The sequence below is a fragment of the Choloepus didactylus genome, chromosome 3 (genome assembly GCF_015220235.1).
Source record: "Choloepus didactylus isolate mChoDid1 chromosome 3, mChoDid1.pri, whole genome shotgun sequence".
NCBI lineage: Eukaryota > Metazoa > Chordata > Mammalia > Pilosa > Megalonychidae > Choloepus > Choloepus didactylus.
This window is the reverse complement of record NC_051309.1, coordinates 93,597,913-93,623,310: the sequence shown is the minus strand read 5'-3', so window position 1 is coordinate 93,623,310 and position 25,398 is coordinate 93,597,913. Positions and strand designations below refer to the sequence as shown.

At 40.8% G+C, this 25,398-nt stretch overlaps 1 protein-coding gene across 6 annotated transcripts in view; it reads right to left on the bottom strand.

Annotated features, from left to right (window-relative positions):
• AFF1 (AF4/FMR2 family member 1) overlaps window positions 1–21,812 on the bottom strand; it is a 227,645-nt gene extending 205,833 nt beyond the window's left edge. For 2 of the 6 annotated variants that reach the window (XM_037830206.1, XM_037830212.1), the window contains exon 1: window positions 21,336–21,502. The gene's annotated coding sequence lies outside the window, so the exon portion shown is untranslated. Of the gene's footprint in view, window positions 1–13,037; window positions 13,155–17,757; window positions 17,850–21,335; window positions 21,503–21,715 lie in introns of those variants that run through there. The other 4 variants (XM_037830210.1, XM_037830208.1, XM_037830209.1 and 1 more) reach the window with 4 other exon arrangements.
• Between the last annotated feature and the right edge of the window lie 3,586 nt (window positions 21,813–25,398).

The window sequence follows — 25,398 nt, the reverse complement described above, 5'->3', positions numbered from 1 at the left end:
TCCATAAGGAACTTCACAGCCATGACTGACCTGTGGGAAATCTTACTTGGAGACAAAGTTCAAAGTTTTAATTTGAATTAGAGTATGGTTTTTCACCAACTCCTGAGCTGTATGAACAAACAGGCTGGCATATATCAAAGGCCAAAGTTATTTTTAATTTTAAGGCTGCTATTCGAAGCCATTTCAGAAAGAAAAAACATACACAAATTCATAATGAGGAGGAAGAAGGGAAGTAACAGTTACCTCTTATCTTTGTGCCAAACATCGTGTTAAGCCCTTTAAAAAATGACATTTCATGTAAACATTATGACAAACTTGCAAGGTAGAAAAAACACCCCATTTTATAGTTTAAGAAAGCTGAGATTCAGTTTCAAGTAATTTTCCTGAGGTTGTGTCAGCATCCTCCCTAGAATCAAAAGCAAGGCAAAGTATGCAGGAGAAGGAGGAATATGCAAGAGATAGGAAATTAACAGTGATCCTCACATAGGAATTCAACATTCAATACAAAAATGGCTCCCAGTAATAGTCAATCTTAAGATTTCATAAAAGGTACTTGGCCCCAAAAGGCAATTCCTGTGCATCCTCTCAAAACAGGACTGGATTTAAAATAATAATAATAATAATAATAATTATTATTATTATTATTATTATTTAATCTAGGCAGGTGGCCTTGGAACTATCTTGTGTATCTATAGAAACAACCTGCTTCTTGATGGTGAACACTATCAACAGCTGTTTCCTTTTCCCCTCTTATATGTATTTGTAAACTGCATTTATCACAACTTGCTTTAAATAGTTTGTTTTTTCAAACATCTTTAAGGCAAAGGCTTATGTTACTAAATTATCTTAGTACGGATTTAACAAACTATTTGATACAAATGGAAACACTACATTAAGTTTGTAATAGTTTTAATTTGCCCGCTTTGTAGAAGAAGGCTTAACTGTTACATTTTTGGCTAAGACAGAAGCACTGAACATAGCCTTTCAGCTCTACTCAGAGTCCTGATAAGGGCTTTTATCTTTCCCTCCATGAAATTAAAATTGCTGACTTGCTGACTACAATGTTTCCATACCAGTAGATCTCATTTGTTACTTTATCTCCTCCCACAAAAGAATGCAACATGGAAGTTGCAATTATTCTTATTAGACTCACACTAGCGGAGCTCTAAGTTTTTCAGTGTCAAACATGTTTTTGGAGACAGACCCTTCTCCAACCAGCTACTGGTCTACTTGCCCTAGGCAAGTTATGAAACTTCTCCAACACAGTCCTTCCTCCCCTCCCCCCAGTTACATACTCTCTCTCACTTTCCCTCCCTCCCTCTCTCTTCCTTCCCCCTCACTTTCTCCTCACCCCACCCCATCTTCTCATTTTCTTTCTTGACATGCAGTCCTGGCACAGAGTAAGCGAGCAATAAAATATTCTCATGACATTGCTATAAAGTCCTCTGGAAAGCCCCTCTTGCAGTCCCTCTCAAGATGCTCTCATGAAGATGCCCAACCTGGTTGCAACCCAACAGAGCCCAGCCCTAGTTGGGCTGTTGAAGGGCACCAACCTGGGAGAGTGGCCTGAGTTCACTTGTTTGTTCACCCATTCATTTAGCCAACAGACATTTCCTGAGCACCTACTTTAAGCTGGGTACTATTAAAACTGCTGAGAATAAAACAGTGAAGAAAACAGACTCCTGCCATCACTGAGCGGACATACTACAGGAAGTAAGCAATGAAGATGAAGTAGTAAGTAAAATATATAGATGTCAGATATTAAAAGTTGCTACAGAGAAAAATAAAGCAAAAATATAGAGTGTCAGAGAGGGAAATGAGGTAAGGATGCTGCAATTTTATATAGGGTGGTCAAGGCAGGGTTCGCTGAGACTGTAACATTTGAGCAAAGACTTACAGGAAATGAGGAGCAAGCCATGCAGCTCTGTAATGAAAAAATGACTTTAGAGACAGATAAGTCCAAGACTGGAGGAGCGAGCGGATCCCCTGGGCCCCCACACTAAGGAGCACTGGGGGCTTCCTGGGTGGTGGAGGTACAAAGTGAAAAAGACCACAGCCCCTGAGGGGTCTGGCCCCTGGGCACAACCAAGGACTTATCTTGCAAACCAAACCCCTAACTTCGCTGGAGGCACAAACAGGGACAGGGAGGCTGCCTCACCAGATGACTGCTGTGATCTTGTTAAGTCTCACCTGAAAGACCAAATTTAGCCTGTGAAAGGCCACTTAGGGAGCTGATGGTAAGATGTGTAGGGCTGTATAGAATAGCCATATAAATCAGATATAACATAAAGCTGGGTTAGAATGGAGGCCTATCATAGTCAGGAAATTGTTATCCTAAGCCACCACTAAGAAAGGAAATTAGTATATGCCTCACTTCAGCAATTCTCCTTTAAAGAATCTTTTCTTAAAAATATAGTCACACTATAAAAATACAGTGTGCAAGGAGATTTATGCAATGAAAGATTGTTTGTAATAGTAAGAAAACTGGTAACAACCTAAATACATACCAACCCAGAAATGGCTAAATCAATTACGGTACATGATAATGAGTTGCAATGCAACATCAAAACGAACCAGAAAGATTTATCTAAACAAGTTGCTGAACAAAATGTACAATGTGAGCCCGTTTGTTTAAAAAGAAAACACCTCATTTTTGTGTTTGTGCTTAGGCATAACACACACACACATAAAAAAGGGTTTGGAATAACATATACTAAACTATTAATAGTAGCTTCTCTGGAAAGGAAAGAGAGTTGGATGAGGAGGCCAGAGCAAGAACTTTGAAGAGGCATTTTTACCTTTTATTTTGTATGCTATGAAACATTTATTACCTGTGTAACCATTTTTTGTTTAAATATGGAGGGGGACTAGAAGAAGTTATACTGGCCTGTATATACTGAAATCAGAGTCTTCCTGGAGTTTCCATGCATTTTTATTTTACTTTCACTAGATTTCAAAAGGGGGGAAAAATGAGTAAAAAATGGGAGGAGGGCAAAAATTCTCCCAATAAAGAAAGCAGGAAGATACCAATTTGGCTCTATTTTAAAAATGGAGCAGTGCTGTTTAAAGGAAAGGGGACAGGCTTAAGTGAGCCACATGATCACTTTGGGCAAGTCTACCTCTATCAGCCTCAGTGCTCCCATCTGTAAAATGGGAGATAACCCCTTATCTTACAGAGCTACTGAAAGGGGTAAATTATTTAATGTAGCTAATGTTACCAGCATGCTAGCACATTATAGGCTTCAATGCATAGCAGCTACACTTTATATAAGTGAAATAGACTATGTTTCATTTAGGAATGCACCCTGCCAGGTCTACTTAAGTAACTGTCTTGTAATACAAATTTATTTAGAAACAATAATGTCCTGTGTATCAAACTGCTTTTCTCCCAAAGTGGCAATTTAAGTTGAAAATATTTTATTTTACTTACACACACACACACACACTACATACACATCAAAATAGAGAGCAAGAAAAAGAGGAGAAATACAAAAATAAGTCAGGTTATTTGCAAACATTCAGTTCTAGGTCATTAAGTGCTTCCAAAGCCTAGCACATTCTCAGGAACTTACTCTCAGGAGTCTTTAGGACATGCTGGTAAAGGACCTGTTTTGCAACCTACTAGCTCTATGACCTCAAGAAAATTACTCGTCTTTCCTAACACATCAGCTTTCTCATCAGTAATATGGAGCTTCATGGGATTGATACAGCATTAATTTTTAGTAAATGCCTGGTAAACATTCAGTGAACAGTAGTAGTCATTACTCTGGTTATTTTGCTGCTAACCCAAAAACCACATGCTCCAGAGAATACATATGTTAAAGAAGCTTTTCAACTGGACCTGACCATGACCTGGTCCCCAAAGGAGAATAAGAACACAATCACTCTGTTCTGAGGCCACAGGACTCCTGAACTGGCCTGTTCCTGGTCAGCTCTACTTCCCCTTTTCCTACACATACTGCCCAGTGGTAAGTGTCTCTGGGTAATAGGCAATGTGTCAGTGGTGAGTCATGGGTCATATACTCTATTTTAGTCTGCATTCTCCTGATCTCTCCCCCAAGCAGATTGTAATCTCCTAGAGCCCTAAATGGACCTTACAGCTTGCAGTTCCTCTAGCTCTCCAAGATGACATGGAACAAAATTTCCCCAACTATCTCTTCACTTCTAAGCCTTGTCAAAGGAATGATTCTGGTGCTACTCCAAACTTGGCTCAATGACACATTCTCAGGGATGCCTTTCTCATCTACCCTGGCTAATGTAGCATTCCTATGCCTGCAACCACATACCCCCTACCCCCAGTCGACCCACTCTCTATTCCATTACATTTTGTATGGGTTAGGAATGTGTTTAGCTGCAAGTAACAATGACTTAAATTAATAGACACTTATGTTTATCTTAGAGCAAGGTTTGGATTGCTGCTGGTATAGTTTTAGCTGCCAGTGATGCCATCCAGTTTTCTGCTCTGCCATCTTTAGCATGTTGTCCCAATACCTGTCATCTCATGGTAAGTTCTCATGATATATCTCAAGTTTGCTGCTGTACCCAATATCCAGACATCTCATCCACACTCAAGGCAAGAAGATGAGGAGGGTGTGGCCATCCCAGCGGTGTCTGTTCCTTTTTCTCAGGAAAAGAAAATCCTTGCCCTAAACCTTGGTTATCAAAAAGCAAAGAAATAAAAAAGAATGGTTCACATGGTCTCCTCTAGCTGCAAGGAAGGCAAAGAAATCAGGACACAAACTGTCTTCATTGAATAAAACCAAATATGATCTACTACCTAAGGCTAGGCACAATGTAGTGCTATATACAATTGAGGTTCACTTAGCAAAAAAAAAAAAAAAAAAAAAAAAAAGGTGGTGGGGTGGGATATTGGATCGTGAAAGAAGAATGTTGGTCATGATTTAGTTTTTCATAACTCTGACCACTATCTGAAATTAACTTAATACAAAATCAATCAATTAATCAATGTTCATTGCTTATCTCCTCTCAAAGGAATGCAAGCTCCATGACTAGCTTTATGTTTATACCCTTGGAGTGTTTTATTTTTTTAATTATTAAATAATTGGGAGGCGGGGCAAGATGGCAGACTGGTGAGCTGTATGTTTTAGTTACTCCTCCAGGAAAGTAGGTAAAAAGCCAGGAACTGCGTGGACTGGACACCACAGAGCAATCTGTCTTTGGGCATACTTCATACAACACTCATGAAAACGTGGAACTGCTGAGATCAGCGAAATCTGTAAGTTTTTGCGGCCAGGGGACCCGCGCCCCTCCCTGCCAGGCTCAGTCCCGGGGGAGGAGGGGCTGTCAGCTCCAGGAAGGAGAAGGGAGAATTGCAGTGGCTGCTCTCATCGGAAACTCATTCTACTGATTCAAACTCCAACCATAGATAGACTGAGGCCAGACACCAGAGACTCTGAGAGCAGCCAGCCCAGCAGAGAGGAGACGGGCATAGAAGGAAAACAACACGAGAAGCTCCAAAGTAAAAGCAGAGGATTTTTGGAGTTCTGGTGAACACAGAAAGGGGAAGGGCGGAGATCAGGCCTTGAGGCACATATGCAAATCCCGAAGCAAGGCTGATCTCTCTGCCCAGGGCACCTTTCCTTAATGGCCCTGGTTGCTTTGTCTATTAGCATTTCAATAACCCATTAGATCTCTGAGGAGGGCCGTTTTTTTTTTTTTTTTTTTTTTTTTTTTAATCCTTTTTGCTTTTTCTAAAACAATTACTCTAAGAAGCTCAATACAGAAAGCTTCAAAGAATTGAAATTTGGGCACGTCAAGTCAAGAGCAGAAATAAGAGAGCTCTGAGACAAAAGGCAATAATCCAGTGGCTGAGAAAATTCACTAAACAACACAACTTCCCAAGAAAAGGGGGGTGTCCGCTCACAGCCACCATCCTGATGGACAGGAAACACTCCTGCCCATCGCCAGCCCCATAGCCCAGAGCTGCCCCAGACAACCCAGTGTGACGGAAGTGCTTCAAATAACAGGCACACACCACAAAACTGGGCGTGGACATTAGCCTTCCCTGCAACCTCAGCTGAATGTCCCAGAGCTGGGAAGGGGGAGCAGTGTGAATTAACAGAGCCCCATTCAGCCATCATTTGAGCAGACTGGGAGCCTCCCAACACAGCCCAGCAGCCCAGAACTGCCCTGGGGGGACGGCACTCACCTGTGACATAGCACAGTCATCCCTCAACAGAGGACCCGGGGTGCACAGCCTGGAAGAGGGGCCCACTTGCAAGTCTCAGGAGCCATACGCCAATACCAAAGACTTGTGGGTCAGTGGCAGAGACAAACTGTGGCAGGACTGAACTGAAGGATTAGAGTATTGCAGTAGCTTTAAAACTCTAGGATCATCAGGGAGATTTGATTGTTAGGGCCACCCCCCCTCCCCGACTGCCCAGAAACACGCCCCACATACAGGGCAGGCAACACCAACTACACACGCAAGCTTGGGACACCAATTGGGCCCCACAAGACTCACTCCCCCACTCACCAAAAAGGCTAAGCAGGGGAGATCTGGCTTGTGGAGAACAGGTGGCTCGTGGACGCCACCTGCTGGTTAGTTAGAGAAAGTGTACTCCACGAAGCTGTAGATCTGATAAATTAGAGATAAGGACTTCAACTGGTCTACAAACCCTAAAAGAACCCTATCAAGGACAGCAAATGCCACGAGGCCAAAAACAACAGAAAATTATAAAGCATATGAAAAAACCAGACGATATGGATAACCCAAGCCCAAGCACCCAAATCAAAAGACCAGAAGAGACACACCTAGAGCAGCTACTCAAAGAACTAAAGATGAACAATGAGACCCTAGTACGGGATATGAAGGAAATCAAGAAGACCCTAGAAGAGCATAAAGAAGACATTGCAAGACTAAATAAAAAAATGGATGATCTTATGGAAATTAAAGAAACTGTTGACCAAATTAAAAAGATTCTGGACACTCATAGTACAAGACTAGAGGAAGTTGAACAACGAATCAGTGACCTGGAAGATGACAGAATGGAAAATGAAAGCATAAAAGAAAGAATGGGGAAAAAAATTGAAAAACTCGAAATGGACCTCAGGGATATGATAGATAATATGAAGCGTCCGAATATAAGACTCATTGGTGTCCCAGAAGGGGAAGAAAAGGGTAAAGGTCTAGGAAGAGTATTCAAAGAAATTGTTGGGGAAAACTTCCCAAATCTTCTAAACAACATAAATACACAAATCATAAATGCTCAGCGAACTCCAAATAGAATAAATCCAAAAAAACCCACTCCGAGACATATACTGATCACACTGTCAAACATAGAAGAGAAGGAGCAAGTTCTGAAAGCAGCAAGAGAAAAGCAATTCACCACATACAAAGGAAACAGCATAAGACTAAGTAGTGACTACTCAGCAGCCACCATGGAGGCGAGAAGGCAATGGCACGATATATTTAAAATTCTGAGAGAGAGGAATTTCCAGCCAAGAATACTTTATCCAGCAAAGCTCTCCTTCAAATTTGAGGGAGAGCTTAAATTTTTCACAGACAAAGAAATGCTGAGAGAATTTGCTAACAAGAGACCTGCCCTACTGGAGATACTAAAGGGAGCCCTACAGACAGAGAAACAAAGACAGGACAGAGAGACTTGGAGAAAGGTTCAGTACTAAAGAGATTCGGTATGGGTACAATAAAGGATATTAATAGAGAGAGGGAAAAATATGGCAAACATAACCCAAAGGATAAGATGGCCGATTCAAGAAATGCCTTCACGGTTTTAACGTTGAATGTAAATGGATTAAACTCCCCAATTAAAAGATATAGATTCGCAGAATGGATCAAAAAAAATGAACCATCAATATGTTGCATACAAGAGACTCATCTTAGACACAGGGACACAAAGAAATTGAAAGTGAAAGGATGGAAAAAAATATTTCATGCAAGCTACAGCCAAAAGAAAGCAGGTGTAGCAATATTAATCTCAGATAAAATAGACTTCAAATGCAGGGATGTTTTGAGAGACAAAGAAGGCCACTACATACTAATAAAAGGGGCAATTCAGCAAGAAGAAATAACAATCGTAAATGTCTATGCACCCAATCAAGGTGCCACAAAATACATGAGAGAAACATTGGCAAAACTAAAGGAAGCAATTGATGTTTCCACAATAATTGTGGGAGACTTCAACACATCACTCTCTCCTATAGATAGATCAACCAGACAGAAGACCAATAAGGAAATTGAAAACCTAAACAATCTGATAAATGAATTAGATTTAACAGACATCTACAGGACATTACATCCCAAATCACCAGGATACACATACTTTTCTAGTGCTCACGGAACTTTCTCCAGAATAGATCATATGCTGGGACATAAAACAAGCCTCAATAAATTTAAAAAGATTGAAATTATTCAAAGCACATTCTCTGACCACAATGGAATACAATTAGAAGTCAATAACCATCAGAGACTTAGAAAATTCACAAATACCTGGAGGTTAAACAACACACTCCTAAACAATCAGTGGGTTAAAGAAGAAATAGCAAGAGAAATTGCTAAATATATAGAGACGAATGAAAATGAGAACACAACATACCAAAACCTATGGGATGCAGCAAAAGCAGTGCTAAGGGGGAAATTTATAGCACTAAACGCATATATTAAAAAGGAAGAAAGAGCCAAAATCAAAGAACTAATGGATCAACTGAAGAAGCTAGAAAAATGAACAGCAAACCAATCCTAAACCAAGTACAAGAAAAGAAATAACAAGGATTAAAGCAGAAATAAATGACATAGAGAACAAAAAAACAATAGAGAGGATAAATATCACCAAAAGTTGGTTCTTTGAGAAGATCAACAAGATTGACAAGCCCCTAGCTAGACTGACAAAATCAAAAAGAGAGAAGACCCATATAAACAAAATAATGAATGAAAAAGGTGACATAACTGCAGATCCTGAAGAAATTAAAAAAATTATAAGAGGATATTATGAACAACTGTATGGCAACAAACTGGATAATGTAGAAGAAATGGACAATTTCCTGGAAACATATGAACAACCTAGACTGACCAGAGAAGAAATAGAAGACCTCAACCAACCCATCACAAGCAAAGAGATCCAATCAGTCATCAAAAATCTTCCCACAAATAAATGCCCAGGGCCAGATGGCTTCACAGGGGAATTCTACCAAACTTTCCAGAAAGAACTGACACCAATCTTACTCAAACTCTTTCAAAACATTGAAAAAAATGGAACACTACCTAACTCATTTTATGAAGCTAACATCAATCTAATACCAAAACCAGGCAAAGATGCTACAAAAAAGGAAAACTACCGGCCAATCTCCCTAATGAATATAGATGCAAAAATCCTCAACAAAATACTTGCAAATCGAATCCAAAGACACATTAAAAAAATCATACACCATGACCAAGTGGGGTTCATTCCAGGCATGCAAGGATGGTTCAACATCAGAAAAACAATCAATGTATTACAACACATTAAAAACTCGAAAGGGAAAAATCAATTGATCATCTCAATAGATGCTGAAAAAGCATTTGACAAAATCCAACATCCCTTTTTGATAAAAACACTTCAAAAGGTAGGAATTGAAGGAAACTTCCTCAACATGATAAAGAGCATATATGAAAAACCCACAGCCAGCATAGTACTCAATGGTGAGAGACTGAAAGCCTTCCCTCTAAGATCAGGAACAAGACAAGGATGCCCGCTGTCACCACTGTTATTCAACATTGTGCTGGAAGTGCTAGCCAGGGCAATCCGGCAAGACAAAGAAATAAAAGGCATCCAAATTGGAAAAGAAGAAGTAAAACTGTCATTGTTTGCAGATGATATGATCTTATATCTAGAAAACCCTGAGAAATCAACGATACACCTACTAGAGCTAATAAACAAATTTAGCAAAGTAGCGGGATACAAGATTAATGCACATAAGTCAGTAATGTTTCTATATGCTAGAAATGAACAAACTGAAGAGACACTCAAGAAAAAGATACCATTTTCAATAGCAACTAAAAAAAATCAAGTACCTAGGAATCAACTTAACCAAAGATGTAAAAGACCTATACAAAGAAAACTACATAACTCTACTAAAAGAAATAGAAGGGGACCTTAAAAGATGGAAAAATATTCCATGTTCATGGATAGGAAGGCTAAATGTCATTAAGATGTCAATTCTACCCAAACTCATCTACAGATTCAATGCAATCCCAATCAAAATTCCAACAACCTACTTTGCAGACTTGGAAAAGCTAGTTATCAAATTTATTTGGAAAGGGAAGATGCCTCGAATTGCTAAAGACACTCTAAAAAAGAAAAACGAAGTGGGAGGACTTACACTCCCTGACTTTGAAGCTTATTATAAAGCCACAGTTGCCAAGACAGCATGGTACTGGCACAAAGATAGACATATAGATCAATGGAATCGAATTGAGAATTCAGAGATAGACCCTCAGATCTATGGCCGACTGATCTTTGATAAGGCCCCCAAAGTCACTGAACTGAGCCATAATGGTCTTTTCAACAAATGGGGCTGGGAGAGTTGGATATCCATATCCAAAAGAATGAAAGAGGACCCCTACCTCACCCCCTACACAAAAATTAACTCAAAATGGACCAAAGATCTCAATATAAAAGAAAGTACCATAAAACTCCTAGAAGATAATGTAGGAAAACATCTTCAAGACCTTGTATTAGGAGGCCACTTCCTAGACTTTACACCCAAAGCACAAGCAACAAAAGAGAAAATAGATAAATGGGAACTCCTCAAGCTTAGAAGTTTCTGCACCTCAAAGGAATTTCTCAAAAAGGTAAAGAGGCAGCCAACTCAATGGGAAAAAATTTTTGGAAACCATGTATCTGACAAAAGACTGATATCTTGCATATACAAAGAAATCCTACAACTCAATGACAATAGTACAGACAGCCCAATTATAAAATGGGCAAAAGATATGAAAAGACAGTTCTCTGAAGAGGAAATACAAATGACCAAGAAACACATGAAAAAATGTTCAGCTTCACTAGCTATTAGAGAGATGCAAATTAAGACCACAATGAGATACCATCTAACACCGGTTAGAATGGCTGCCATTAAACAAACAGGAAACTACAAATGCTGGAGGGGATGTGGAGAAATTGGAACTCTTATTCATTGTTGGTGGGACTCTGGAAGTCAGTCTGGCAGTTCCTTAGAAAACTAGATATAGAGCTACCATTCGATCCAGCGATTGCACTCCTCGGTATATACCCGGAAGATCGGAAAGCAGTGACACGAACAGATATCTGCACGCCAATGTTCATAGCAGCATTATTCACAATTGCCAAGAGATGGAAACAACCCAAATGTCCTTCAACAGATGAGTGGATAAATAAAATGTGGTATATACACACGATGGAATACTACGCGGCAGTAAGAAGGAACGATCTGGTGAAACATATGACAACATGGATGAACCTTGAAGACATAATGCTGAGCGAAATAAGCCAGGCACAAAAAGAGAAATATTATATGCTACCACTAATGTGAACTTTGAAAAATGTAAAACAAATGGTTTATAATGTAGAATGTAGGGGAACTAGCAGTAGAGAGCAATTAAGGAAGGGGGAACAATAATCCAGGAAGAACAGATAAGCTATTTAACGTTCTGGGGATGCCCAGAAATGACTATGGTCTGTTAATTTCTGATGGTTGTAGTAGGAACAAGTTCACTGAAATGTTGCTATATTATGTAACTTTCTTGGGGTAAAGTAGGAACATGTTGGAAGTTAAGCAGTTATCTTAGGTTAGTTGTCTTTTTCTTACTCCCTTGCTATGGTCTCTTTGAAATGCTCTTTTATTGTATGTTTGTTTTCTTTTTAACTTTTTTTTTCATACAGGTGATTTGAAAAAAGAAGGGAAAGTTAAAAAAAAAAAAAAAAAAAAAAAAAAGAAAAAATAAAAACAAGGGGAAAAAAAAAAAAAAAAAAGATGTAGTGCCCCCTTGAGGAGCCTGTGTAGAATGCAGGGGTATTCGCCTACCCCACCTCCATGGTTGCTAACATGACCACAGACATAGGGGACTGGTGGTTTGATGGGTTGAGCCCTCTACCATAAGTTTTACCCTTGGGAAGACGGTTGCTGCAAAGGAGAGGCTAGGCCTCCCTGTATTTGTGCCTAAGAGTCTCCTCCTGAATGCCTCTTTGTTGCTCAGATGTGGCCCTCTCTCTCTGGCTAAGCCAACTTGAAAGGTGAAATCACTGCCCTCCCCCCTACGTGGGATCAGACACCCAGGGAAGTGAATCTCCCTGGCAACGTGGAATATGACTCCCAGGGAGGAATGTAGACCTGGCACCGTGGGACGGAGAACATCTTCTTGACCAAAAGGGGGATGTGAAAGGAAATGAAATAAGCTTCAGTGGCAGAGAGATTCCAAAAGGAGCCGAGAGGTCACTCTGGTGGGCACTCTTATGCACACTTTAGACAACCCTTTTTAGGTTCTAAAGAATTGGGGTAGCTGGTGGTGGATACCTGAAACTATCAAACTACAACCCAGAACCCATGAATCTCGAAGACAGTTGTATAAAAATGTAGCTTATGAGGGGTGACAATGGGATTGGGAAAGCCATAAGGACCAAACACCACTTTGTCTAGTTTATGGATGGATGTGTAGAAAAGTAGGGGAAGGAAACAAACAGACAAAGGTACCCAGTGTTCTTTTTTACTTCAATTGCTCTTTTTCACTCTAAGTATTATTCTTGTTATTTTTGTGTGTGTGCTAATGAAGGTGTCAGGGATTGATTTAGGTGATGAATGTACAACTATGTAATGGTACTGTAAACAATCGAAAGTACAATTTGTTTTGTATGACTGCGTGGTATGTGAATATATCTCAATAAAATGATGATTTAAAAAAAAAAAAAATAATTGGCCATCAACTCCCCCACAGAAGGCAGGCGCTGTAGACACTGGGGCATAGTGAGGATAGTCTAAATTATGCCAGAGTTGCAAATTAATCCCCAAATATCAGTGGCTTGACAGAACAAAGGCTTATTTCATACTCATTCTTTCCATCCATTGCATACTGGTGTGCAGAAGGGAAGGGGAGTTGCTTCACGTTGCCACTGAGAAATCCACGCTATTGGAAGCTCCATCTCTACATGTGGCTTCAGGGTTTACTGTGGAAAGAGAAGAAAAAGCTGGAGGGTCTCTCAATAGCACTTAAATTCTTTGGCCAGAAGGGACATGTTACTCCTACACCCAGCCCACAGGCCAGAACTAGTCATATGATTCTGTGTAATGGTGAGGAGACTGAGAAGCAAGAGAGAGCATGTGAATATTGGTAGTAAATGTCTCTGCCTCATTCCCCAGAGTTGTTGATTTAGACCCATTAAACAACTTTCTTGTAACAAACTCAAAGTTAGGGCTACTCAGTAAAGCAATTTATAGGGCAATATTTACCATTAAAAATGAGAACACAGTCCCTTCCCTCAGGAGTATAGCAAATATTTATATTGCACTTCTTATGCTCTGCTCCATCCAAGCATTCGCTGAATCTTATTACCTTTAATCAACTGAACTACCCAGTAAGGGGAGAACTACCATGCTGCTACCCCCCTTTTACACAGGAAAACACTGAAGAATATAATTATGCTGGGAGACAATTCTCCATGGGTCTCTCACAATTCTGCAAGTCTTGCAAGCAGAGACACTGCCTGCCTTTGTTCCCGATCACATATAAGGATGTTTGCATAGCGAACAGCCTTGGAAGACAGAGGTAGTATCTCCACCTGGAGCAAAGGGCAGGCATGTTTACTGTTCGTAATCAGGATAATGTCTCCCTCTGAAGCAAATGGCAGGCATGCTTGCTGCCCACTATACAAGATCAGAATTCCTTAAGCTCAGGATTCCTCTCCCATATTGCAACCCATTCCATATACAGGGGCCACCTGGCCCTCTTCACATCAGCCTTTGGGAATTGGGCCTTCAGGAACCAGCATAAGGAAATGTCAATACTCTGGCTACAGATATGGCTATGAGTAATAGTCATTACTTTCTGGCCAGAAGACTCAGGCCTTCCGCCAGCATTCATGAAACATGTCAGGTTAACCTGTCAATGTGCAGGTTGGGTAAAGTCTCAAATACCTCATGGTTCTGGATAATTAAGTCAATTGCCCAAGTTCTAACAGCTAGTAGGTGGCATATCTAAGATTCAAACACAAGCAGTTTGTCTCAGAAATCACACTTTAAACTCTGCTATACTACAACAGTTCTCCAAGTGTGGTTCCACAACCAGCAGCTTCAATATCACCTGTAAACATTACAAATGCAAATTCTCAGGCCTGACTCCAGACCTACTGAATTGGAAATTCTGGGGTGGGGGCCACACCTGTGTTCTAATAAGTCTTTCAGGAAATTCTGATACACACTAAGTCTAAGAACCACGTTATACTGCATATATCCTCTGTATAAGACTGATGATATGGCTAGAACATAAGATGGCGGCTAGGTGAGACAGGGCAAAAAAACACCTCCGTGAAAAATACTAGATAAAAACCAGAAAGAGACCCAGAATACCACTTCCAGCGATGCACCAGCCGGACAAGGTCTGCTAAATCCACAGGGGCCGTGCACTTGGTGAAACCGGGAGTCTGCATTCTGCAACGAGTGAGTAAGTGGCTGAAAATCCCGCGGCCACGCTGTGGTGTGGGGCGCGGGAGCGGCTGCAGATACAGCAGTGAGAACCGCGCAGTGAAGCACTTCAGGAGCGAGCTGTAGCCAACGCCTCGGTGTCTGGCGTGGAGGACAGCCCTCCCCACACTTGCTGCTGATTGTCCCGGGGCCAGAGGGACAGAGGGGAGAGCCAAAAGGAGAAAGAAACCACACCCCTTGCAGCCAGCTTCCCGGCGTGCTGGCGACACTCCTGCCTGGGACCGTACCCACAGCCCAAAGCCATGCCAGGAAACCCAGTCTGACGGGGAGTGTATCCCACAGCACCCCACACACGCCACAATATCAGCTGTGGACAGTGGCCTTGGGTGCAACTAAAGCTAGTTGCCCTGGCGCTGGGAAGGCGGAGCTGTGCAAAAAGGGGGGGAGGTTTGAGACACCCCATTCAGCCATTTTTGCATCAGGCTGGGAGTGCCCCTGCACGGCCTGGCGGCCCGGGGCTTCCACTGAGGGAAGGAGCGCTCTTATGACATAGCACAGCCTTCCCTCAGCAGAGTTCCTGGAAGATCACAGCTATCAAGCAAAGCAAATGCCAAGAGGCCAAAAACAACAGAAAATCGTAAAGCATTTGCTAAAACCAGACAATATGGAGAACCCAATTCCAAACACCCAAATCAAACGATCGGAGGAGACACAGTACTTGGCACAATTAATCAAAGGACTACCGCCAAAGAATGAGAGCATGGCACAGGATATAAAGGACATGAAGAAGAACATGGCACAGGATATAAAGGACATAAAGAAGACCCTAGATGAGCATAAAGAAGAAATTGCAAGAGTAATGAAAAAAACAGAAGATCTTATGGAAATAAAAGAAACTGTTGGCCACATTAAAAGGACTCTGGATACTCATAATACAAGATTAGAGGAAATTGAACAACAACTCAGCATCCTAGAAGACCACAGAACAGAAAATGAAAGAACAAAAGAAAGAATGGGGGAAAAAATCGAAAAAATTGAAATGGATCTCAGGGATATGATGGATAAAATAAAATGTCCAAATTTAAGACTCATTGGTGTCCCAGAAGGGGAAGAGAAGGGTAAAGGTCTAGAAAGAGTATTCAAAGAAATTGCTGGGGAAAACTTCCCAAACCTTCTACACAATATAAATACACAAAGCATAAATGCCCAGCAAACTCCAAATAGAACAAATCCAAATAAACCCACTCCAAGACATATTCTGATCAGACTGTCAAATACTGAAGAGGAGCAAGTTCTGCAAGCAGCAAGAGAAAAGCAATTCACCACATACAAAGGAAACAACATAAGACTAAGTAGTGACTACTACGTGGCCACCATGGAGGCGAGAAGGCAGTGGCATGACGTATTTAAAATTCTCAGAGAGAAAAATTTCCAACCAAGAATACTTTATCCAGCAAAAGTCTCCTTCAAAATGGAGGGAGAGCTTAAATTCTTCACAGACAAACAAATGCTGAGAGATTTTGCCAATAAAAGACCTGCCCTACTTCAGATACTAAAGGAAGCCCTACCGACAGAGAAACAAAGAAAGGAGAGAGAGAGATAGAGAATTTTAACAGACATATATAGAACCTTACATCCCAAATCACCAGGACACTCATTTTTCTCTAGTGATCATGGAACTTTCTCCAGAATAGACCATATGCTGGGACATAAAACAAGCCTCAATAAATTAAAAAACAAACAAACAAAAAAAAAAACAATTGAATATATTCAAAGCACATTCTCTGACCACAATGGAATACAAATAGAAATAAAAAATTTTTGATTTATAACTCCACTATTTACTTCCTACAGGATATAAAATACATAAACTCTAATGACAAATCAGTGGTTTTGGACTCAATGTAAAATATGTAATATTTGACAAGAACTATATAAAGGTGAGGGAATGGAGGAGTATAGGAACATAGTTTATGGGTCCTATTGAAGTTAAGTTGGTATGAAAGAAAACCAAGATTGTTATGGATTTAAGAGGCTAAATTTAAGCCCCACAGTAAACACAAAGAAATTATCAGAGAATATGACCATAGAGATAGAGTGTGGGTTATGAGAAGTGAGAGAAGGGGCAATGGGAAGTTAGGAAATGAGTGTGGGGTTGCTGTTTGAGGTGAAGGGAAATTTCTAGTAATGGATGGTGGGAAGGTGATAGCATTACAACATTCTGAAGGTGATTAATCCCACTAATGGAATGCTAGGGAGGGGGTGGAATGGGAAGATTTAGGCTGTATATGTTTCCACAATTGGGAAAAAAAAAAAAAAAGTCTAAATAGATGACAATTGAATGCCAAGGATGACCCTGGATGGGATCTGAGGATGGAGGACAGGAGGCTCAAAGGGACACAGTTGGGACATAAGGGAAAAAAAAAAAAAAAGGAAATACAGAATGTAAGCTTCGTATCAATGTTGAATTTCTTGAACTTTTTAGCTGCGCTTAATGTGATTGCATAAAAGAATGTTCTTGTTCATGGGAATTGTGTATGTGAATTATAGTGTTTGTTCAAGGAAAAAAAAGAAGATTGAAGATACGGGTATATCCTGATTTACACAAGGCTTGTGCTCCCAAAAGTCTATAAACTGAGCTTCCATAAACTGAATAATAGTTTCAAATCACTAAGGGAGCTGGCTCATAAGGCCCTGGGTTCAATTTTTAGGAAGGTAAAGATCTCTGTCTAGTTAGTGCAAATAAACACCATGCCTACTAGGTTGGCATAATATTTCCTGTAGAGGCACACATATATGCTTAGAATGCTAAGTGAAAATATTTGCTTTTTTATTCTCATAATGCTTCATAAGAATTACTAAGCTAAGGAGAAACACTATTTATATTTTAGAGTCAAGCTGTAATTCTTGAAAAACAGGAAACCACACATCCACATAGCCAACACAGAGTACCATGGTAGAAAGGGCACCAGGCTTTGAGTCCCAAGAGTCAAGTCACTTAACTTCTTCAACTCCATTTCCTGATTTTAAAATGGAAAATGAACTCCAACCTCAGAGCTGCAATTACGCTTAAATATGTCATGTTAAATCAGCCAGTAAACAGTGAAGGGCTATGTGAATAAACTCTACCTGTATGGGTACTTCTTTCTTGATCATGGCATTATCCCAGTTTCTCAAGTACTTAGAATAGTGTCCGGCACATAGAAGAAGATGCTCAATACCTATGTGCAGAATGAATTTGAGGTAATATATTAATGATGTAATTGATTCCTACAGGCTCCATTTGTCACAATAATCTCAGTCTTTAAACAGGAAAAAGTCACTCTAACAAGAAATCCTTAGTCATGTTTAAAATGGGCCAGATAATTTAAGAAAATCAGCTGATTTCCTTCCCCTAGAGAAAACTACTGAAGGAGTTCTGTCCTAATGCTCAAGACAGAAACACCTATTAGCAACCCTTATGGTCTTAGAGCCTCAGGGCATCAAGTCAACAACAATCTGTTATGCACATATAAACAATCAGAAATAAAGGATGTGTACTTGCAAACAACCACATATTTTACATTTACTTCCACGTTGTGGTAAAATTCTAATAACTGGATTACAGGGTTTAAAGGTCTATTTTAATAAAATCTGAGACTCAATACAACAAATATTAAATAAGTTCCTACTGTGCATAAGAAAGAGACACTGCTAGAAAACCACTGCCAATTAAATATTTGGGAAGAAAAACCATTATTAAATTCATAATTTAATGAGGAAAATACAATTTATTTACAAAACTTTGTATAGTAATGGTAAATGCAGTTCCTTAATTTGTACTGTCTCCAACACACTTTCTCAATCTCTTGAAAAATAAATTAATGATCTAGAGCCCTTGAAATGGAGGACCTATGTACTTCTAGCTTCGTTATACATATCTAAGGCAGGAAGTAAATTCAAGGCTGAGAACAACTTTCAATGTAGGGCTTTAAAAATTTAAGGGGAAAAATCCCAGCTATGTCACAATACCTTAAAAGAGACATCTGCAGAGTATATTACCCCCTGTACATTAAACTGAAAGCATCAGGTCATCTCGAGGCTTTGGATTTTAACATTCAACTAACTTCATAGGGGATTATGCAAAAGATTTGTTTGATGAAAGCGCATAAATTATAGCACTGAGCAAGGAAACTTTATCCACTTGCTTTTAAAAGAATACTGAAAACAAGTTTGCCTTTTATAAGCTTAATTGTTTTCACTCACCTTTTCAACTCCCAAGGCAGTACATTAACTTCAACTCAAGAAAATGCTCACATGGCTACTGTGATTTGCTGAAGTGTTTGATAAAGATGCAACTCATATATACATATCTTAATCAAGTAGTACTCTTCCACATTTACTTCAAAACTCAATTAAGTCTCTTAGACAATAAAAAGTAACTTTTAGCTCAGCCAGCTCTTTGCAAACATTTGTTAAACCAGATTATTATCTTAACCCCATAATGGAACAGTGACTTCTGGTGGCAAAAAAAAAATGCATGTACTGCATCTTGTAGAAGACACTGTTTAAAATCACTTAGGCTTTATTCTTGCCACAAATTCTCAGTTTCTGGATAATCTTTGTACTCTATTTAACACACTGTGTTTCTTCAAAAGTGTATTTTTACAAAGTTGAAGAGTGAAACAAATGACAAATGCAAAAGGCACATTTACCACAGAAATTCAATTACTGTAGTAAATAAATAAGGCATTAATTCTGATACATAACAGTTAATTTTCTTGCTACATATGGAAAACAAATAATTCACAGCAACATACCTGCAGGTCCCCCATCCCTATTATTCCTATTTGGAAAAGGAAAAGGGGGGGGGGCGGGGGAAACTCCCCAATAGCTATGCTCATTTTTTCCCCCAAAGCCTTGCATCCCACTCGTCAATTCTTTTTTTTTGTCTCAAGAGTCACCCAAACTGTCCTATATCAACCCCTAGGTTCACTCTCGTCTAAATTAACTGGATTCACATTAGTTTTCCTCGTTTTCAGTACTGCTTATCTATACTCTTGCTTTCTCTCCTAGTCTCCCTTGGGTTCCTCCTTGGATTGTTAGCCTTTAGTTGTCTCCATTCCCTTCTGCATATTTATTTTCAAATAAATACTGATACTGGGAAAAGACAACACCTTTAAATTAAAGCAGGGAAATCATCGAGAATTTTCAATTCTCCTGTGAATCTGCTTCCAGAATATCCACTCAAATAATTCTTTCCACTAGAGATGAAAGGCAAGCTAAGGAAATACATTAGACAGAGAAAGTAAACATTGAAATAGGGCCATGCCTGTGTATTCTTAAGCCCCTGGGTAGAACTAGACTCCCGAGTCCAAAGGTCTTTTTCTTTTTCGTGCCTCCCATCCCCATTCGGAGACTGACACCAGGCAAGCCCGGGAGAGGTATCCCACCGCCGCCTACCTTCTACACCTCTGCATGCCTTGCTCTGAAATAATCCTGCACAAGAAAAATCCCCGCACCTCTCAGACCGCTCCCTCGCCGGATGTTTCTGTGCCTGAATTACTTGAGCTCCTCTCGCTTTGCAACTGTCCCGAGGAACATTGGGTTTTCGCTTTCGCCTTGGAGGTTTTAAATCTGTCTGGCTCCCCGGTGATATGTCATACCCCCAACATGCACCAACGGGGTTAAAAGTACCCCATCCCACTCCCCTTTAAAATAAAGAAAACCGAAAAACACTGGCTGCAAAGCCTTTTCCCAAAAGAGACTTGTTCTCGGAAGATTTGGACACATCCTCGCCCTCAAAGCCAAGGGTCTTCCTGAGCTTTCTGAGACGATATGCATAACAATATGGGGTGGGGGATACTCTAGGACGAGAAACCTAGTACAAAAATATCAAGACTTTCGAAATCCCTTGCAGCTTCAGCTTCATCCATGTAAATACCATTACATTAAGGTAATTATTATGCACTCCCACCCCCATTCCTCTCTCTCTCTTAATTCGCTGACTCCGGTGTTTGCAGGGCGGCAGTCACAAAGGATCAGGCACCCGAGGAAAAAAAGATATTATCAGGAGAAATTAACCAGTCCCATATTTTGAAGACGCCGTCTCCCTCTGCTACAAGAGCAAGTCTCAGAAGGTGCCTCAAACGATTCTGCTCGCTCAGGAGAGTCTATGGACCACCGACGCTCGCCTCCAGCTCAATCACAAATAGATGGGACTGGGATTGAAACCACAAGTTCTCTCCACGGGTGGGGGGTGGGGACAGATAACGAAGGGGGGAAGGAGTCCTGGGGCGAGGAAAAGAGAGAAAAGCCCCGCTTTCATCCCCGGGAAACTTCTGGGATACTTCTATTACGCAACCCCGGGACTAGGTTCCAACAACTGAACATCTTTCCGCAAGACCCGAGGCGCACCGGCTGATGTCTGATATTTGGGGGAGAAGACGGGGAAGGAGAATGGGGTCACTTCTATGTCCCCCTCCCCTGTTTTTCTAGACGTTATCTGCAGCGGATTTTAAAAGAGGAGAGGGGCAAACTCAAGAATCTCCTTGCCCCCGTCCTCCCCGCAGGTTCCCACCGGAAAAGTGGGAAGGCCAGCGGCTTGAGTCAGCGTGCTGGGAAAACCGCGGCGAGGCGGGAGAGGCTCGGCTTCCGAGAAGTCCGCGGCTGCTGCGTTTGGGGCCGAACCGACCCCCCCGGCCCGGGAGGCGCAAGGCTCCGCTTACCTTTTTGCGCTCTCGTCGCCTCTGCCCTCTTCTGACCTGTTGCGAGCAGGCAGGGGCACGGGTGCGGAGAGCGCAGCGGAGCTCGTCCTTCCGAGGCGCAGCAGCGGCTCGCGCGGGGCTTTTCTCCCCAGCTGCGGAGAAGAGAATGCAGTTCCGTCCGCAACGCCGCCAGTCGGCGGCCGAGTGCGCAGGAGCCGAGCGCTCGTGCTCGCTCGGCCGCCCCAGAACGCCCCGGAGGCCGAGGCCACGCCCTCCGCGGGAAGCCACGCCCCCACCCGCGCGCGCGCCCCCCTCCCCTTCTCTTATCCCCCCCCCAGCCTCCCCGCCACAGCCCCACCCCCAGCCCAGCCTTTTCCCGCTCCCTTCCCGACCCGCGGTACCCTGCTCCGCTCCGACCCACGCCCTCTGGTTGGCGTCACCCAAATGGCGAGGAACGTCTCGGTCCTCCCAGGGAGACTGGTGGGAGGATCGAGGGGGAGCAGCAGCCCAGGATGGAATACGGCAGTGACCGCCCCGGCCGCGGGGGTGACCCTGCCCTGGCTGGTGTGGAGCGCGAGAACCGTTTCGCTTTACAGCAAGAGTAAGCTCAGGGTCAAGTTCTGACTAAAAGTGTCAAGGAGCATTTTTGCAATCTCCAGTACCATTTAAAACAGTTCTGTGTCCTTTAAAGGAGATAATAACCTCTGGGAAGCGTTTCACAGTTTCTAAAGGGCTTATTCACATAAGAGTCCTATCTCGTCTGCACAACAACCTTGTGAAACAGATATATTATTTTTTTCCCCATTTCGCAAATGATGAAACCACAGCACTGAAAAATAAGTATTGTGCCCAAGTTACAAGCTACAAAGTGGCCTGGGAAATCTGGTCTCCTGAATTCAATCTTCTGGGCCTTGCTCTCCATCAGATCAACCCCGAAAAATCTGATGGGTGCGGGGGCTTTAGCATAGAGACCCCCACCCCCACCCCCAGCCCCCAGGAAGAAGGGAAATCTTGTTGCTTAGTTAAGTCGCTGCCCAATTTCTACTGTGAACATACCAAGGAAAGCAATACGCTGTCTCCGTTGCCTCATCTCACCTTCCTTCCTCCCTGAAAGAAGTTCCGTCAAATGGCCAGATAGGTTTTGTTCAACATTTTAATGGTTTTAAATGAGTGAAATTATTTGGATGAAGAAAATTACTTTACTTAAATATAATGCAATATTAATGTAAATGTAAATGAATATGATTATTAAAATAAATTCCTCTGTGCCCTCTGTGTTCTTTCTTTTTCATTTCTTTTGCCCCTACTAGTTTACCCCTCATGATGCCTTTGTTGTCCATACTAACAGTGATTGATTGAAAACTTAATCAATAGATATTTGCATTTCCAAATTAAACACTTGGCTACTTGACTTCAATTCTCATGGACTGTTTCCCAAAATATAACTCTTCTCCCTACTCCCCTTGCCCCCATCCTGATGTTGATTTGATTTACCTTAATAGCTAAAATATTTAAGGAGGCCCTGATGAAATCTGGCCCTGATGAAAGCCTTGGAGGGTGGGACAGGAGTCATCTCTGACAGATGGGTGTTTGTGCAATTAAAAGTTTCTAACGGAGACTGGTAGCTGTCCTAACAAGTAAATATTTTAAACTTATTGTTACATAGCAAATACAATTCATATATACAGAATAGTTTTATATAAAATCTGAATGTTTTTTACCTTTCCTGTCTAAAACTTTTTCCTTTGCTGTGTTATTTTCGTATTGCCTATGGAATAGTATTCACACTGTAGTTAATGCAATAAATGAGGTCGACAGTGGAAATGTGATCATTTTGTTTTCTTACTTTTGGTGGTGAGGGATGTAATTTTGCAAAAGTTTGTTGAAGATGTTGTAGCTTTGGTTCAGAGAGTAGTACATTCCACTTCAATGAATATTCTTAAGGCAATTGCCAGGTGATAGAGCTACATCCAATGGCAAAGACAGAGCTTCTAAATTCAGGAGATTCTAGGGCTCTCACAGAAACAAGCAAGTAAATAAACAACTATGATGCACACGTTATTAATTTCCTGAAAGGTGGCAGTTAATTTAAAAATACTTAAATCAAAATGAATCACGTTCAATCAAATCAAAATGAATTAAAAAAATAATCAGTCATAATAGATAAGGAAAAAGTAGTAATTCCAGTGAGTTTTCAGGAAAAAAATATTGCTTTTCTCCCTTTTCTCCAGGTCATATATAAAGTTAATAAGTAGGCTATTTTAAAAAGTGTTTACACTGCACCTAAATCTTTTCATTTGCAATATAAACAAAAGGAAAGTGATTACATAGTAGAGCTACAGACATTTAGCTCATATTCTTTCATTAGCTACATTTTTTTCTCCATCTTAATTACAGGAATTCTTAAATTACATTTTTTGCACACTCCGTGAAATCCATCACTTTCATAATCTTGACAGCCTAGTCACAAACATTTGTTATTATGTTTCTGCTAGGGTGAAGCATGTCTCTGACATCAGTGATCTTTTTTCAACAGAACTGAAAAAAATCTCTTTTTAAAATAATGATGGTACTTTTTAGCTGCATCTTCATCTGGGGACTCCTGGGATGTTTCCTGACAGTTTCCAGTCATGATTTTACTTAAAATTTCAAAACAGACAAGTGAAACCCCTGGGACTCACAGAAGTTCATAGGCTGTATTCTCAGAACACCTGAACAGTACAAGGCGGGGGGTGGGGCGGGGCGCAGAAACACAACACTAAGATGGAGACTGGAGGTAAATATGCCTGGCATTGCAACCGGCAGCTGTTTGCTTGGCCAGCCTGAAGTGTTCCTAAACTCCGCAGCCAGCAAGACCTGAGTGTTTTAAACCAGGAGTTTAAATTATATTACTCCAATATATATTTTAAAGGATGTTAATTTCTTTGTCAAAGTGTAATAAATCTTAACCACATTAAGAGCTTAGCATACACATGTGATAAAGAAACAGCCAACCCAGGGGAGGGGCATGTAGATGAGGAGAGGATTACATCCTAAATGAAATGAGCAGAGGATTTATTTGATCATGTTACATTTCAGAAGGATCACTGTGGCTGCAGTATGAAAATGAATTAGAGACAGTAAGGCTGCAGATATAATCTCTGGGGCCATAGCAGAAAGTGACAGAGAGCTAGGCATAGATTGTGAGCAGATACAGAAATTCCTAGTTACACTTCCTTACCTGGAGGTATAGATAGGTGAATCTGAGTACCTGCTGGCTTTTGTGGTTAAGAATCCGGTGCACAATTATTATAATTAAAACACCCGTCTTCATTTGTCATGAACACTTTGCAGAAAACAATGGTTCCTAGTGACCTAACAGCACTTTTTCCAACAAATACAAAGTTTCATAAACTGAAATGATTTTTACTCATTGCTTCACACTACTTCCCACTCCCACCAAATACCAGTGGAGATTGTGAATGTTTTTTAGTCATGTATTAGTATTGTTAAATAGTTTTCAATTTAAAACAGCAATTTACAAAATCCCAACAAATCTGGAACAAAGGAATATGAGCACAACAATGCTAGTTTTTCTCTAAAAAAATAATGCTGGGATTTAACTAAGTTTCTACAAATTACCAGACATTTCACACACATAATTTTATTTAATCGCCTTGAAAATGTGTGTATTATTTCTAGTTAATGTATAAGGAAGGGATAAGCTCAGAGAGATCATTCATCTCAATCATGAACATACAGGAAATAAATAACAGAGGCAGGATTTGAATTCAGCTCTTCCTTGGTCCAAGGTCATGCTCTTATCACTATACACAACATTAGATTAGTAGAAATATCTAATTAGTTTATATTAGTTTAGTTTGCCTTAATTCGCCCCAGCAGCTATTGCAAACACCAGTTGGCTTGGACAGTAAGAATTTATTGGCTCAGGGTTTTGAGGCAAAGAGAAATTTAGATATCAGTAAGGCTTGCTTTCTCCCTGAAGACTGTGGCCTTCTATGTTGGCTGCAGGCAATCCTTGGGGTTCATTGGTTTTCCCCTTACATGGAGATGCCTTCTCCTTTCTCTTCTGGATTCTTGCTGA